The sequence below is a fragment of the Xenopus laevis genome, chromosome 6L (assembly GCF_017654675.1).
Source record: "Xenopus laevis strain J_2021 chromosome 6L, Xenopus_laevis_v10.1, whole genome shotgun sequence".
NCBI classification, from domain to species: Eukaryota; Metazoa; Chordata; class Amphibia; order Anura; family Pipidae; genus Xenopus; species Xenopus laevis.
This window is the reverse complement of record NC_054381.1, coordinates 75799097-75814531: the sequence shown is the minus strand read 5'-3', so window position 1 is coordinate 75814531 and position 15435 is coordinate 75799097.

The window sequence follows — 15435 nt, the reverse complement described above, 5'->3', positions numbered from 1 at the left end:
TATTATGGATGTCTAAATTACCTTTTCAAAAGTTTGTGGATCCGTCACCTATAACGATAGATATGTTAAACTTTTGGCAATCACTAGCAAAGAAATACAGTTTTGTTTCTTCACCTTCACTTTTAAGCCCATTGATAGATAACCACGAGTTCCCCCCAGGAATGTCTAGGAAACTTTTTGGGTGGTGGGTAGATAAGGGTATCACCACTTTATTATCTTTAACACGAAAAGCGAAACCGCTTACACTGACACAAATAAAAGACACTTATTCACCTTCTTCCCAGGAATTATTTAGAGCTATGCAGTTGCTACACTATGCAAATAGACAAGTAATAATGTGTGAGCACAAAATCTTCACGGCTTCATGTTTTGAGTCAATATGTATTAAAACTCCACTTGCACCAGGAGCTCTTAGTTTAACTTATAGAATGCTTAATCAGCCACCACCAAGTAAAAGGAAACACCCATATATGGTTAGATGGGAAAAAGATCTTAATGCATCACTTACAATGCAACAGTGGTCTTACTGTAGCCTGGTAGCGAACCAGGGAAATGCATGTGTAGCGGTCAAAGAAACTTCGATTAAGATTTTACATAGAACATATTTGGTACCGGCCAGATTACATAAAATATACCCTACCTGTGAATCTTGTTGTTTTAGGGGTTGTAAAGAGAAAGGGACAATGGTCCATATATGGTGGGAGTGCGAAATTGTATCGCGATACTGGGACTCGGTGGCCAAATTCCTCTCAAATATACTACATATAAAATTTAGGAAAGATCCTACGGTTATGTTACTAGGAAATAAACCAAAATACCTGACAAAGTCAGCCTATAAGCTTAGCCAGTACATACTTATGGCAGCCAGACTGATTATAGCCAGTAACTGGAAAAAGAGAACGATCCCTTTAAGATCCTTGAAAGCAAAGATAATCTATATAGCAACCAATGAAAAGCTTAATTATAGGTTGCAGAATGACATGGGACCATATGATAAAATCTGGATTCCCTGGCTGATTTACGAAAAGGATCCCCTATTGTCATTAGTGTTACATATTTAAAGGGAAAAGAGGAAATAAGGGATAACGGAGAGAGTTTGAAACTGAGAAGGGAAGAGGGAAGCCCAGCCGCCAATTAGGGGAAATAAATGTTTTTTGTTTCTATTTTGGTCTTTTTTTTTTTTTTTTCTTTTGTAATAAATGAATCTAAATGCTAAACTTAAGATTAAGTGTAGTATTAAGTACTGTCTGGAAATAGGTATGCATATTTTGGACATGGTATATCAAGCTGTTAATTCTCTTTTTTTTTGTTTTTTAAAAAAAATAAAAAAATAAAATAAAATAAATGTTTCCCCCTTCCCACCCCTAATTTGCGTATGCAAATTAGGTTTCGGATTCGGTTTGGTATTCGACCGAATCTTTCACGAAGGATTTGGGGGTTCGGCCGAATCCAAAAAAGTGGATTCGGTGCATCCCTAGTTAATACCAAATGAGGGTAACACTTATAAGGTGGAGATAATTGTTTTTATTGCACACAAGAGGTGGCAACATTGTAAAACAATATTACCCTATATTTTGTTTTGTCTGTCTCCTGTTCCTTTGGTGCTGGCTTTCATTTTTTAGTGATTCTGTTTTGGTGGATAATTTATGTTAAAATTATGTTGTTGTTGTCATGACTATTTACTGGGGTGGGGACTGACATTGAGTCATACCTAAGTCATGGCCCAGCGAGTTATATAACTATAGACACTGTGACTTTTATTAGTTGTGCCGTTTTAAATTATTGTAAAAGTTTCATCAACAGTTTACTAAGCTCTCTCAATATGTATACTGGATTGATTTTCTTTGCAAAGGTTACTTGCAAGTACCATTAATTGACAAAGCCAAATAGAAGTCTTTTTCTACCCTTGAATGGATATTTCAATATATGGTACTGCCATTCTGTCTACATGGTCTACATAAGGCGCTAGCTACATTTTAAAGGCTGATGTCCCATATTCTTAAGATCCATCGTAACTACACCTCTGACTATCCTGATTACTTTGTCACCTTTAGAAAAGACTGACAAAGTCACTTATCCAGAGTGTAGTGTTTAGCAACAGCCCTTTTTTAGGACATGTTCATTATGCCTTGTTTATTGCTATGCAACACTGCTAACACTTGAGGGCACCCCTACAGCAGTCCAGATAATACTAGAGTATACTAGGCACTATGATTTTGACACAGCCATCTGGATCAGGTCTAAAGCCTTGTGTGTGTGTGTGCCAAGATTTTACACAGAGTACATGCTGTTTTACATGCTATCAGCACTGCTAAGAAACATGCAGCTGGGTTCAAAGAGCTATGCTGCTTGGGGTAATGTAATTGGCAGGGGGTAAATAAGTCCCAGATACATCAAATGATGTGTCATTATTATTATGTTGTCTACAATGGCAGTCAAGTGTGTTCAACCCAACAAATTTGAGCAGAGGGGTGCGTATATTCATGATTACTAGAGAAATAGTGGAAATAAGGTATATCCCTCTTTAGAATGCTCTATAAAGCAGCACAGAGAGCTGTAAAAAAGTGGGTGTCTGGTCATGTATGTAGAGGTGTGGACTGGAAAGGTCTCTCTGATAGAATAAGCTGGGGATGTGTGGCTATGTGAAAAGCTGAGAAAACTCGTCACTGTGTGATTTTAATTTTTAATGTGACTACCTTTGTCCTAATTGTGGCTTGGGTCCTTTCTAAGGGCTGGATTATTTTATTCACTGAGGAGTCGGCCATCTGTAAATATTACCCTTTTATATCTTTTACCTTAAGCTGCCTTTATGTAATTGTTCCCTGAGAGATCACTTGACCAAAAATAATGCATCTCTAAGGGACAGAATTATCAAGGGTTGAATTGAAAATTCAAAGTAAAAATTAGAATTTTAAGCTATTTTTGTATACTTCAACTAGGGAATAGTCCAAATTCGAATTTCAATTTTTTTTTTAAATTTATCATGTGCGTTCTCTTTAAAACTTTGACTTTGACTATTCGCCATCTAAAACCTGCCGAATTGCTGTTTTAGCCTATGGGGACCTCCTAGAACCTATTTGGAGACAATTTGTGGACTTTGAAAATCAAAGCTTTGAATCGAATTAGATAGAATACGATCTTACTTAGATTTGAACAATTCGAATACAGCCAATTCACACGCAGAAAAAAACATTGTTGTTTTTAATAAATTATAAATTTGTTTTTTTATTCAAATTTCAAAGTTATGGGAGTTCGAAAAAACCTGCAGCAATCTTCATGGCTTTATGAAGGATGTAATGTCAAATCTGATTGCTTTTTATGATGAGGTAAGTAAGATGCTGGGCAGTGAGGGGCAGTCAATGTGATCAATTTGTATTTTGCCAAATAGATCACAGAGCAACCACTGGCAGGGGCTAATGGAGTGTGGGGAGGTGAAGGGGCAGTGGAGGCTAATGAGGGAGGAAGGTTTGTGACAGTCAGGAGGGGAAGTAGGGGACAGAATGGTAAGAGGGCTGGTCCACAGCTTGTCCAAAACAACAAATTTGCCATTTTGGCTAAAGATGCTTGGGAGGAAAGATCTGACAAAAGTTAGAGGAGGTGGTGAAGTCCTCAAGAACAATTTTTTTTTTAAAGATAAAACTTTTATTGTTTTACACAACATAAAACAAACATAAACAGAACATGCCATATCAATGCAATGGTATTTAGATATAATTTCCATGACAGATATTCAAGTATTTAACATAGTATTGATGTTATATTTCAGTACTTTGGCTGAATACTTTAATGTCTCTAAATCAGAAGCATATACTCAACGAGCCACTCACAATTAGGGTTAAATTGTAATAGAAATCGGTTTTCTTGAGTACGTATGTTATATTTCCCACAAACTGTAAGTTATGTAAGAGAACCACAACCTCCCAGCCCCGCCTCCCACCACGGACTCCATATTTTATCAAACTTCTTTTGTGAGCCTCTAGCTAGCAAGGTAAGCTTAATGAGTGGCAGATTTTGATTTATCAGTGTGATCCAGGTTTGCACTGTAGGGGGTTTAGGGCCCATCTACGTCGTTGAAATTATTTTCCTGGCATAATATAAAAGGGTTCTATATCTAGTTCTGGCATGAGTGGTAGGTATGATGTCATCTATAATTCCCAATATACACACCTGTGGTGTAAGTATCCTTGGGAAATCAAGTTTGTCATCTAGGAGTTTGAGAACCTCAGTCCAGAATTCTGCCACTGGGGGACAGCTCCAGGCCATATGCAGGAAGTCTGCACCCTCTGTCCCACATCTATGACATTTTGCCTCCGGATTACGCCCCATGGATCTGAGTCGTGTGAGGGTGAGGTAGACCTGGTGTAACAATTTAAATTGAATTAACCTGTCTCTTACAGAGTATAAGTAATAGTAGCTTTTGTCTGTTGCCTCGTCCCAATCCTCCTCAGTGATGTTCGGTATGCAAGCTTGCCATTTACAGTATGCTTTTTTGAAAGGTGAGGGGATTGTTTGTATCAGGGTTTTATACAATGTGGACGTTGGTTTAGTTAGTGTTGTAGACCATAGTAGTGTTTCAAATTGGGATTGGGAAATTTGTATATCAAGACTACCAAATTGTGCCTGGAATACATGCCTAAGTTGGAAATATCGAAACTGAGATAAATTGGGTTCAGCTAGTTTCTCTTTGAAAAATTCATATGATCCAAATATAGTTCCATCTAGTACATCTTGCAATCGTCTAATTCTTTTTTTAGGCCAGTATAGAAAATCAGGGAACTTCTGGAAGTGGGTAAGGCGGGAATTCGCCCATAGGGGTGTGTTTGGGGTTAGAACGGGAGAGTGTTGGGGATAAAGCTTGAGTGCCAGATTCCAAGCCTTTCTTGGAGTAGCCATAACCGCTGGTAGGTTCTCATAATCTGCTGGTGCTCTATACGGAAGATGCCTGAGGCCTTCTAGTGATCCCACAGCCAGTGCTTGGAGAGTCGTGTTTGGGTTGTACGGGTCTGGGTCAAACCACCATTGAACATAGTGAAGTTGACTGGCTAGGTAATAGAGGTACAGATCCGGTAGTCACAAACCCCCTTCTTTAGTGGCGGGGACTAGTTTACGCCAGGCCAGCCTGGGTGTCTTCCCCCCCCATATGAAGTGCGTCAGGACTTGATTGACAGTTTTAAAGAAACTTTTGGGGATATGAATGGGTGAATTATGAAATATGTACAGAAATCGAGGGAGATATACCATTTTGAATATGTTTATTCTCCCCCCAAAGAGTTAATGGGAGTTTGGACCATACTGGAAGTGTAGTATTGAGGGCTGACAGCACTGTATCAAGGTTACGTGATATAAAGGTATGTAGGTTAGGGTGGATGTTAATCCCTAGGTACTTAAAGCTTTCAACCGACACTAGGGGGATGTTCTGTGGTAGCTCAGGAAGGGGTGTAGAGTCTATTCGCAATAGCGCAGATTTATCCCAATTAATTTGGAGTCTGGAAAGTTTTCCAAAGTGTGTTATAATTGTGGCTAATGTGTCAAGTGACGGGCCCGCATCCGCTAAGTATACTAACAGGTCATCTGCATATAAAGAGATTCTCTCCTCTACTGGTTCCAGGCGCCAACACTCAAGTGAGGGAGTGTGTCGTATCATGATTGCAAGGGGCTCAATGGCTAATGCAAACAGCAGAGGTGAGAGGGGGCATCCCTGCCTCGTGCCCCTTGCCAATAAGAAGGGTTTAGATATTGTGCCATTTGCTTTGACTCGTGCTGTGGGGGCCAAGTATAGCATTTGAATCCAGTGTATAAAATTGGGTCCAAAGCCAAATTTAGAGAGTACCGCCCATAGATACTTCCACTCCACGGAGTCAAAGGCTTTGGCTGAATCGAGTGATAGCACTACCCTGGCGCCTGCATTGTCATGTAACTTCTGCAGATTGAAAAATAGTCTCCTTAGGTTAATATTTGTGGTCTTGCCAGCCATAAAACCAGTTTGGTCTGGGTGGATCAGGTCAGGCATGACCTGAGCCAACCTGTTAGCTAGAATCTTGGCCAATATTTTGGCATCAGTGTTGAGCAAAGATATTGGCCTGTAGGAGCTACAAGCTTGTGGGTTTTTGTGAGGTTTTAATATTAGGACAATAATGGCTTCTAGAAACGAGGGCGGTAATGTAAGATGTTGAGTAGCCATTGAGAGGGTATATAGCAAGTGAGGTGCTAGGTGCTCAGATAAATTCTTATAGAGATCTGCTGGTATCCCATCAGGGCCGGGGGTTTTACCAGGAGCCAGGGCATTGATGGCCTGTTCCAGTTCTTGATTAGTAATAGGGGAATCTAGTATGTCTTTTTGGCCTGTTGTCAGTATGGGGGTATTAACTCGACTGAGGTGGTGCTGGAGCTCTATTTCAGTGTAGTTGTGTTGGGAGGCGTACAGCGTTTTGAAGTATTCTGCAAAGGTGTCCGCAATATCTTGTGGCGTAGATTGTAATGTACCATCTGCAGCTGCTACAGAAGCTATTGCAGTTACAGGGGCTTGTATTTTTGCCAAGTAAGCCAGAGTCCTACTACTTCTGTCCCCAGTTTCAAAAGTCCGCTGATAAGAATACAACTGTGCTTTACGGGTAAGGAGGGTCTGTTCTCTAGCTAGAGAGTGGTGGGAGTCTACTAGTTTGCCATATCTTAGTGGGGAGGGGTCGGCTGTGTAGGCTGATTCAGCTTCCTCTAAATCTTTCTCAGCCTCCTCCACTTGTGCCTTGGCTTCCGCCCTGGCTTTGTGGACCGCCCTAGTGAGTTGTCCTCTCATATAAGCTTTTGAAGCATCCCAAAGGATAGGTGGCGCAGCCGATCCCGCATTCATTTCCCAATACTCCGTAACTGCTGTGGTTGCACTCTCCATTACAGTGTTGTTTTTAAGCCAAATTGGGCTAAATCTCCACATATTGGATTTTGGGGAGGTCACCATGGTTAAAGTAACTGATAGTGGTGAATGGTCTGAAAGAATGCAGGGGAGATAATGTACATTACCTACTCTAGGAAGGAGGTCAGGCGTTGCCAACACTAGGTCTATTCTTGTAAAAGATTGATGTGTGGTAGAATGGCAGGAGAAGGCTTTTTGTCTAGGGTTTCTCCATCTCCAGACATCAGTAAGACCCAAGGTGTTAGCCCATGTCAGTAGTTTGTTCCCAGTGGGATAAGGAGGGTTTAGTTTGTCCATCTGTGGATCCGTTACGGCATTAAAATCACCCATAAAACAAGTAGGAGCGGTGGGAAGATCCGCTAATTTCTTGTCAATAATGTTAAGTACATTCATATTAAATGGGGGTGGAATATATAGATTGACTATAATTAGAGGAGAGTTGGCAATTGTACAATGGAGAATAATAAATCTACCATAGAAGTCAGTCTTGAGTGTTAACAGATTGAATTGCACTGACCTCCTTACCAGAATAGACACTCCCCTAGCGTATGTAGAGTAAGTGGAGTGGTAGGCATATCCCACCCAGTGCCTTTTTAAAGCTAGTACCTTTTGTCAAGTGGGTTTCTTGTAGTAACAGCAGGGATGGAGGGTGTCTCTTCAGGTAATTAAACATCTGTGCTCTCTTAAATTTATCATTTAGTCCCCGAATATTCCAGGAAATTAATGTTATGTCAGCCATGAGTTAGTATACAGTAGGGGATAGTAGCGGAGGATTTGAGTTTGTAGTATAGGGGAGACACATGACTAAATGTGGCTACTATTGAGTTGGAGCAGCTGTGCATACAGGCAGTATCAACCAATATTGCACTAACAAATGGCATGTTAACATAGACATACAAAAAACACAACATTATCCCCTACCCCACCCTACCCGCCCACCCAACTTGAGCAGGTCTTATACCCAGTAACATAGTCTGCAAAAGCAGGTTAAATTGGGGGAACATGCAACCAAATTGTTAGGTATGTGTGCATCATACCAACCATTACAGTGTGATTTGTGTTACCTGAATTTTAAGCAACTCTAAACTTAATTAGTCTCAGATTGATGGAGGACGATTCCTTCAATACCCATAAATGGGCTCCACGTCAAGCTGCAGGGGCTCACAAGCAAGAATTCAGTCCCTGTGTTTCAGAGTCTAAGGTGACCGCCATAGGTTACTTGCTGAGAACTAGGGGATCGCCTTCATCTCTGCAGCGAAGTCGTATCCTACTTGACGGTGGGTGCTTTCCTCAATGTGTAGCAGTGGGTTTCTGAACAGGTTAACAACGCCCATTGTAGGTTGTATAGTGAGCTTTGGGGAATCGTCCTCATCTCTGCAGCAATGTTGTCTTCTATTGGGGACTATTCAGAGGGGTTCTCCTGTCTCTCGGTGGGGAGTGTCGTATCCCTTTACGTGTCAGCCAGTCCTCAGCTTCCGCTGGTGTATTGAGGAATAGTATCCGGTCTCCATCCTGGATTCGTAGTTTAGCTGGGTAGAGCATGCTGTATGGAATTTTGGCATCCCTCAGACGCCTCTTTACTGCTGTAAAGGTGGCTCTCTGCTTTTGGATTGTAGGTGAAAAATTGGGGTAGAGGGACACTGTTGCTCCATTGTAGAGTATGGGCCCTTTTACTCTGGCCGCTTTCAGTGCAGCATCTCTGTCTTTATAATGTAGTAATTTTAGAAGAAACAGCCGTGGCGGGGCCCCTGGCGGGAGGGCTCTGGTAGGGATCCGATGCGCTCTCTCTACTGCAAAGAGTGGAGTAAAGGTATCTGTACCCAGAGTGTCCTTTAGCCATTTCTCAATGAAAGCTTCTGGATGTTGCCCTTCTACCCGTTCTGGAAGGCCAATAATACGGACATTATTTCTGCGTAGTCTGTTTTCAAGGTCATCAGTCTTGTCTAGCGCTTGCTTGAGCTGAGTTCTAATATCCCGGATATCTTGTTGCATAGGTGGGATTAAGTCCTCCACATCTGATACTCTAGTCTCCACCGCTGTTGTGCGTTCACGAATATTTTGTAAGTCGTGACGCAGCAGAGATAAGTCAACTTTAATTGCCTCCAGTTGCGCTGTCGTGGTGGTACGGCTTTCCATTATTGCCCCCAGAAGCTCACTCATGGTTGGCTCAGGGGCCTCCCGAGTCACCTGTGAGGGAGGAGGGGATGGTGGCGGAGAGGGATTCAATTCTTCCTCTGGAAGAGGTGGCTGAGGTTGAGAATGAGCAAATCGCTCTAGTCGAGCTGCTGCCTCTGTCTTGGTTTTTTGGGAGTGTTTCCCCATATTGAGTTCTGAGTAATATTGATGTTGAAGTATTCTGTTCGTTGCTATTCGCAGTATCAGAGGATGGATAGGCAACAATGTGCTGGTTAAAGTATTGGTTAGTACACACAAACTTCTAGTGCATAAATCACATGTGTTTTATTTATGCACCTTATTATATATTCAGGCGTTTAACATAAAGTCCAAGCGGTGGCAGGGTGTACTTCTAGCTGTAGTTGGAGTTGTTGTACTTTATACTACTTTAACTTTAGTTCCTGGTATGCCCTTTCAGCAGTCTGCTGAGTATGTCTCAACTCAGTAAGCTGTATTGTCCCTCCCTGTTCACAAGCCAGAGGATTGCTACAAGTGAAGGGCAGAAATCAGGTGCAGGGAGTGTTTGTGTGATGCACTCAACACCAGTGGACAATCCCCAGAAGTGTGTCCAGCCTGGGTGCTGCCATGTAGTAAAACTCCAGTTCTACCTCTCCCCCTGGCACTTTAAGCAGTAGTGCTGCTGATATGGGGGAGGTGTAAATAGCCTGTCGATAGAACAGCAGCTCACAGCACTGTGCTGCCCCAAACACATGTAGTGGAATGGCAGGCAAGTAGCGACGCTCCCGGGGACCCACACACACTCACCCCAGGTGTCAGCACGCAGGGGCAGGATCCGGGATGCTCCACAAGGACTCCAGCGGGGTCCGGCTCCCCTGCGCCCGCGGATGGGCTTTGACCGGGCACTAGAGGTCGGGGCCTCCGTCAACTTAGTAGGCCGCAAGCACGTCTCATCCGTGGAGGCAGTTAGAGACGCAGCTCGAGCGGCGTCGGCCAGCGACAGGGTCCAGAGGCAAGTCTCCCCTGTTGAGGGGTGCTGTCCTTGATTTAACGGGGTGGTATTCCCTGTTTTAGGATTTGGCCCGGGGAGCGCCACAAAATCGCGCCTGTACAGTTGCGTGGTTGGCCACGCCCCCCCCTCAAGAACAATTTAAAAAAACTAGGTGTAAAGTTGAGGGCGAGATATTACCTGTGCCATAAATAATAAAATAAGGAAGGAGATTTGGTTGTGGGTACTGTAAAGGATAGGGAGGACCACATGTTATTTGTTCAAAATGGTACCATTGTTGCATGTATGTTTGCAAACGCAAGGAGTCTGACTGGTAAAATGGGAGAGCTGGAGGTGCTGGTGCTGGAGGGAAAATATGATGTGATTGGTGTGGCCGAAACATGGCTGAATGAGTCACATGACTGGGCAGTTAATATCAGCGGCTATACTTTGTTTCAGAGGGACAGAGGCAATAGAAAAGGAGGAGGAGTATGTTTGTTAGGCAGAATTTAAAAGCTTATATAAAGACGGAGGTTATGATCAGACTAGTCCCTGGATCATCTTGTACTATGAGCTATTTCGCATAACCCTGGATTCCTTCACTTACTAAAAAGTTATCCAACCCCTTCTTAAAGCTATCTGATGTATCAGCTTGTACAACTGATTCAGGGAGAGAATTCCACATCTTCACAGCTCTCACTGTAAAAAACCTACGGCTTAGGAATGCCACATCGGGTGCTTTTGCTGAGAAGGCAAGGTAGAGGATGGAAGTATGACTGCAGATTTGGATGATGAGTGACAGTAAATTACATGATGCAGCATTCCTAAGCCATTGGAAATCGCATGGACTGGAATGTTCCGGAGGATGTCCTAAAATCCTCCGGAACATGGGGGCAATTTGTCCATCTTTCAGTTCTTGAAACTCTTTGTCCATCTTTCAGTTCTTGATGCTGCTGACTGTCATTGCTTGCTACAGCCAAGTTTATCATCTACAAGGATTCCAAGGTCCTTTTCCATAATGGATTTGCCTAGTGCAGTCCCATTAAGGGTATAAGTGGCTTGGATATTCTTACATCCCAGGTGCATGACTTTACATTTATCAACATTGAATCTCATTTACCACTTAGCTGCCCAGATTGCCAGTTTGTCAAGATCGTGTTGCAAGGATGCCACATCCTGGATGGAATTAATTGGGCGGGATAGTTTTGTTGGATACATTACTTACAATACCCTCCCCTAAGTCATTAATGAACAAGTTAAATAAAAGTGGACCCAATACCGAACCCTGAGGGACACCACTAAGAACGTTACTCCAAGTACAGAATGTACCATTAACAACCACCCTCTGTACCCGATCCTGTAGCCAGTTTCCTATCCATGTGCAAACTTCATTAATCCCAACAGACCTTAGTTTAGAATGCAGTCGTTTGTGTGGCAAAGTATCAAAAGCTTTGGCAAAATCCAAATAGATCACATCTACTGCCCCCCCCCCATTGTCCAGCATCTTACTTACCTCATCATGAAAAACAATCAAATTTGTCTGATATGACCTATCCTTCATAAAGCCATACTGATTGCTGCTCATAATGCCATTGACTAGGACAAAATTTTGAATGTGATCCCTTAACAAGCCTTCAAATAATTTGCCCACCACAGATGTCAAACTTATTGGCCTATAATTGCCAGGCTGAGATCGTAATCCCTTTTTAAATATTGGAATAACATCAGCTTTTCTCCAATCCATAGGCACCATACCAGGTGAAAGTGAATCTGAGAAAATCAGAAATAGGGGCTGGTCTAAAACTGAACTAAGCTCTCTTAGAACCCGGGGGTGTACGCCATCAGGCCCTGGAGCCTTGTTTACATAAATTTTTATTAAATCTTTACGAATCATATCCTGAGTTAGCCACTGACTAGATTGAGCTGAGCCAATAGTGCAGCTATAAAGTGAGCCTGGGAACTGCCTTTTCTGTATCTGTTACAACCATACTGGTACCATTATTTAATGGAGCAACACTCTCAACCTGCATCTTTTTACTATTAATATATTTAAAAAACTTTTTAGGGTTAGTTTTCACCTCCACCGCAATTAACTCTTCATTTCCTTTTTTTGCCTTCCGGATTTCTGATTTACAACATTTATTACAGTGTTTATATTCATTAAATGCAGCTTCTGTCCCAACAGATTTGTATTTTTGAAATGCCTTTCTCTTCTTTCCTATTAACTTCTTTCCTTCTGTATTAAGCCACATAGGATGATTCTTAGAGTGTCTACATTTACTCCTTAAGGGAATAAATTAAGAACAGTAATGATTTAAATCATTTTAAATGACAACCATTTCTGTTCTGTGTTTTTAGCTGAAAACTTAATGCTCTGTAGGGCAGCCATCAAGGCACTAAAATGAGCTTTTCCAAAGTTCATGGTTTTTGTTGCCCCAGTATATATTTGATTTTTGCACCAGACATTAAATGATATCACATTATGGTCACTATTACCCAGGGGTTCAATGACTTGCACATTTGCTTTAAGTTCTGGATCATTTGAGATCATTAGATCCTGAATCCATTTTTTCTGGTAGGCTCCTCAACAATATGTGCAATAAAATGGTCATTCAACAAGTTTATAAACTTGTTCCCATTAGCTGATCTGGCAGTACGGTTGCTTCAGTCAATATCGCGTAAGTATCAGTAATTAAAATCCCCCATTATCATTACTTTACCCGAACTAGCAGCCTTTTCAATTTGCATCAGGAGCTTAGCCTCCTCCTCGTCACTTACATTAGGGGGTCTATAGCATATGCCTACAATTAATTTGCTGGACTCTTTACAATTGGCGAAGAACCCCACCCATAAGACTTTTGCCCCCTCATTTTCTAATATAACATAGTTACATAGTTAAATTGGGTTGAAAAAAGACAAAGTCCATCAAGTTCAACCCCTCCAAATGAAAACCCAGCATCCATACAAACACCCCTCCCTACTATCACATAAATTCTATATACCCATACCTATACTAACTATAGAGCTTAGTATCACAAAAGCCTTTGATATTACGTCTGTCCAAAACCATTCTTAAAGGCATTACTGAATCAGCCATCACAACATCACCCGGCAGTGCATTCCACAACCTCACTGTCCTGACTGTGAAGAACCCCATACGTTGCTTCAAATGAAAGTTTTTTTCTTCTAGTCTAAAGGGGTGGCCTCTGGTATGGTGATCCACTTTATGGGTAAAAATGTCCCATGCCATTTTTCTATAATGTCCTCTAATTTACTTGTAAAGTGCAATCATGTCCCCTCGCAAGCGCCTTTTTTCCAGAGAAAACAACCCCAACCTTGAAACTTCTACCCTCATAATTTAAGTCTTTCACACCTCTAACCAGTTTAGTTGCACATCTCTGCACTCTCTCCAGCTCATTTATATCCCTCTTAAGGACTGGAGTCCAAAACTGCACTGCATACTCCAGATTAGGCCTCAACAGGGACCGATAAGGAGGCATAATTATGTTTTCATCCCTTGAGTTAATGCCCTTTTTTATGCAAAACAGAACTTTATTTGCTTTAGTAGCCACAGAATGACACTGCCCAGAATTAGACAATTAGTTATCTACAAAAACCCCTAGATCCTTTTCATTTAAGGAAACTCCCAACACACTGCCATTTAGTGTATAACTTCCATTTATCAACATTGCAGCTCATTTTCCAGTTTGCTGCCAAGGTTCTCCAACTTAGACAAATCAATCTGCAAAGTGGCAGCATCCTGCATGGAACCTATAGTTCTGCACAATTTAGTATCATCTGCAAAAATAGAAACAGTACTTTCAATGCCCACCTCCAGGTCATTAATAAACAAGTTTAAAGAGGGGGCGTGGCCAGGCGAGCACCAGTACAGGCGCATATTCCAGCACTCCCGGGGCTCCAGTCAGAAAGGGGCCCATTACGTTCCAGCAACTAAGCCTCCTACCTGCAGTTTGAGCCCGCTGCGGCGGGGAAAGCATCCGCCACCTCTTGCTGGTGGAACCGGGTCTCTGGCAGCGGAGGATCAGGAGCACGGGCCGAGGCCTAGCGGTGCGAGTGAAGCCACAGCCTAAAGTAGTTGCGGCTCCAGGCGGCCTGTTGGCGTGGTTCCCCAGGGCAGCACCTCCAGGTTCACACCAACGGTGGGGTGAGAGTTTGGAGCCCCGGGGGGCCCCTTCTATAGCCCTGAATATCAACAACAGCCCAGCAGGGGAGGTGCATCAGGCCCTACACATCCTAATCCTGCAGAGAGAGGGCTTACTTAGTTGCCATTCCCAATCCCCTGGGCCCTACCACTAGTGTCCTTTCCAGCACAAGTTGAGATCACACATTGAAGGGGGCTGTGTGGCTGGAACAATGAACTAACCAAAGGCGCTGTGCCTGAGCTCCATACCCCTGATATTATCCTGGGCGAGAGTTGCCTGACTCACCTGTTACTGCGGGTCCTGACTACAAGCAACCCACTAGGGAAGCTGTCCCTGCAGAGAAGTGATGGAGAAAAAAAAAAGCTGCTCAGAAACGGATTGATGGCTATACAAAACCCACAAAAGCAACACGAGAGCCCAGTCAGAGTGACGACGCGGCCCATTCTGACGAGCTAGAGGGTTCAGCTGCCGGCGTCCCAAGACACTCAACTCCTACTGCAGGCAATCGCGGACTCCAAAGAGGTTCTTGCCACCAAACTCGCAGCTACCAGCTCAACCCTCACTTCGAAAATTGAAGAGGTGCATGTTGACCTTTCTCTCTTGAGGCAAGACCTGCAGGCAGTCCGAGAGCGAACGACAGAGGTGGAACGCAGGACTGGGCTGCTGGAGGACGAGGTGCCCAACAAGTACAACACCTCCAGAGGGAACACACGATTATGGCCTCTAGAGTGGACGACCTGGAGAACCGCAACCGTAGATCTAACCTCAGAATAGTGAGCCTGCCAGAAGGGGGCAAAAACCGAAGACTTTATTGAAAGATGGCTACCTTCTCCCAACACTTCGTGGTTGAAAGAGCACACCGGGTTCCTGCCAGACATCTGCCTCCAGGAGCACCATTGATCCTCAAGTGGCTTAACTACAGAGATCGGGATGCCGCATTAAGAGCTGCTAGAAAAAAAGGCGACATTACCTTCCAAAATGCGAGAGTCTCTCTGTATCCAGATTTTTCGCTCGCGATACAGAAAAAAAGGGGAACATTCACTGAGGCTCATCGCAGATTGAGAGAGCGGGGGATTAAATATGCCATGCTTTACCCAGCCAAAATGAGGATCCTGGATGGGGAAAAAGCTCTTTTTTTTGATGCCTCAGGTGACATCATCCAGTGGTTAGAGCATCGGCCTTCCTCTCCCAGACGTCCCACTCCATAGCCCGGAGGATAGATCTCCGTCAGGTTGTATATTGTG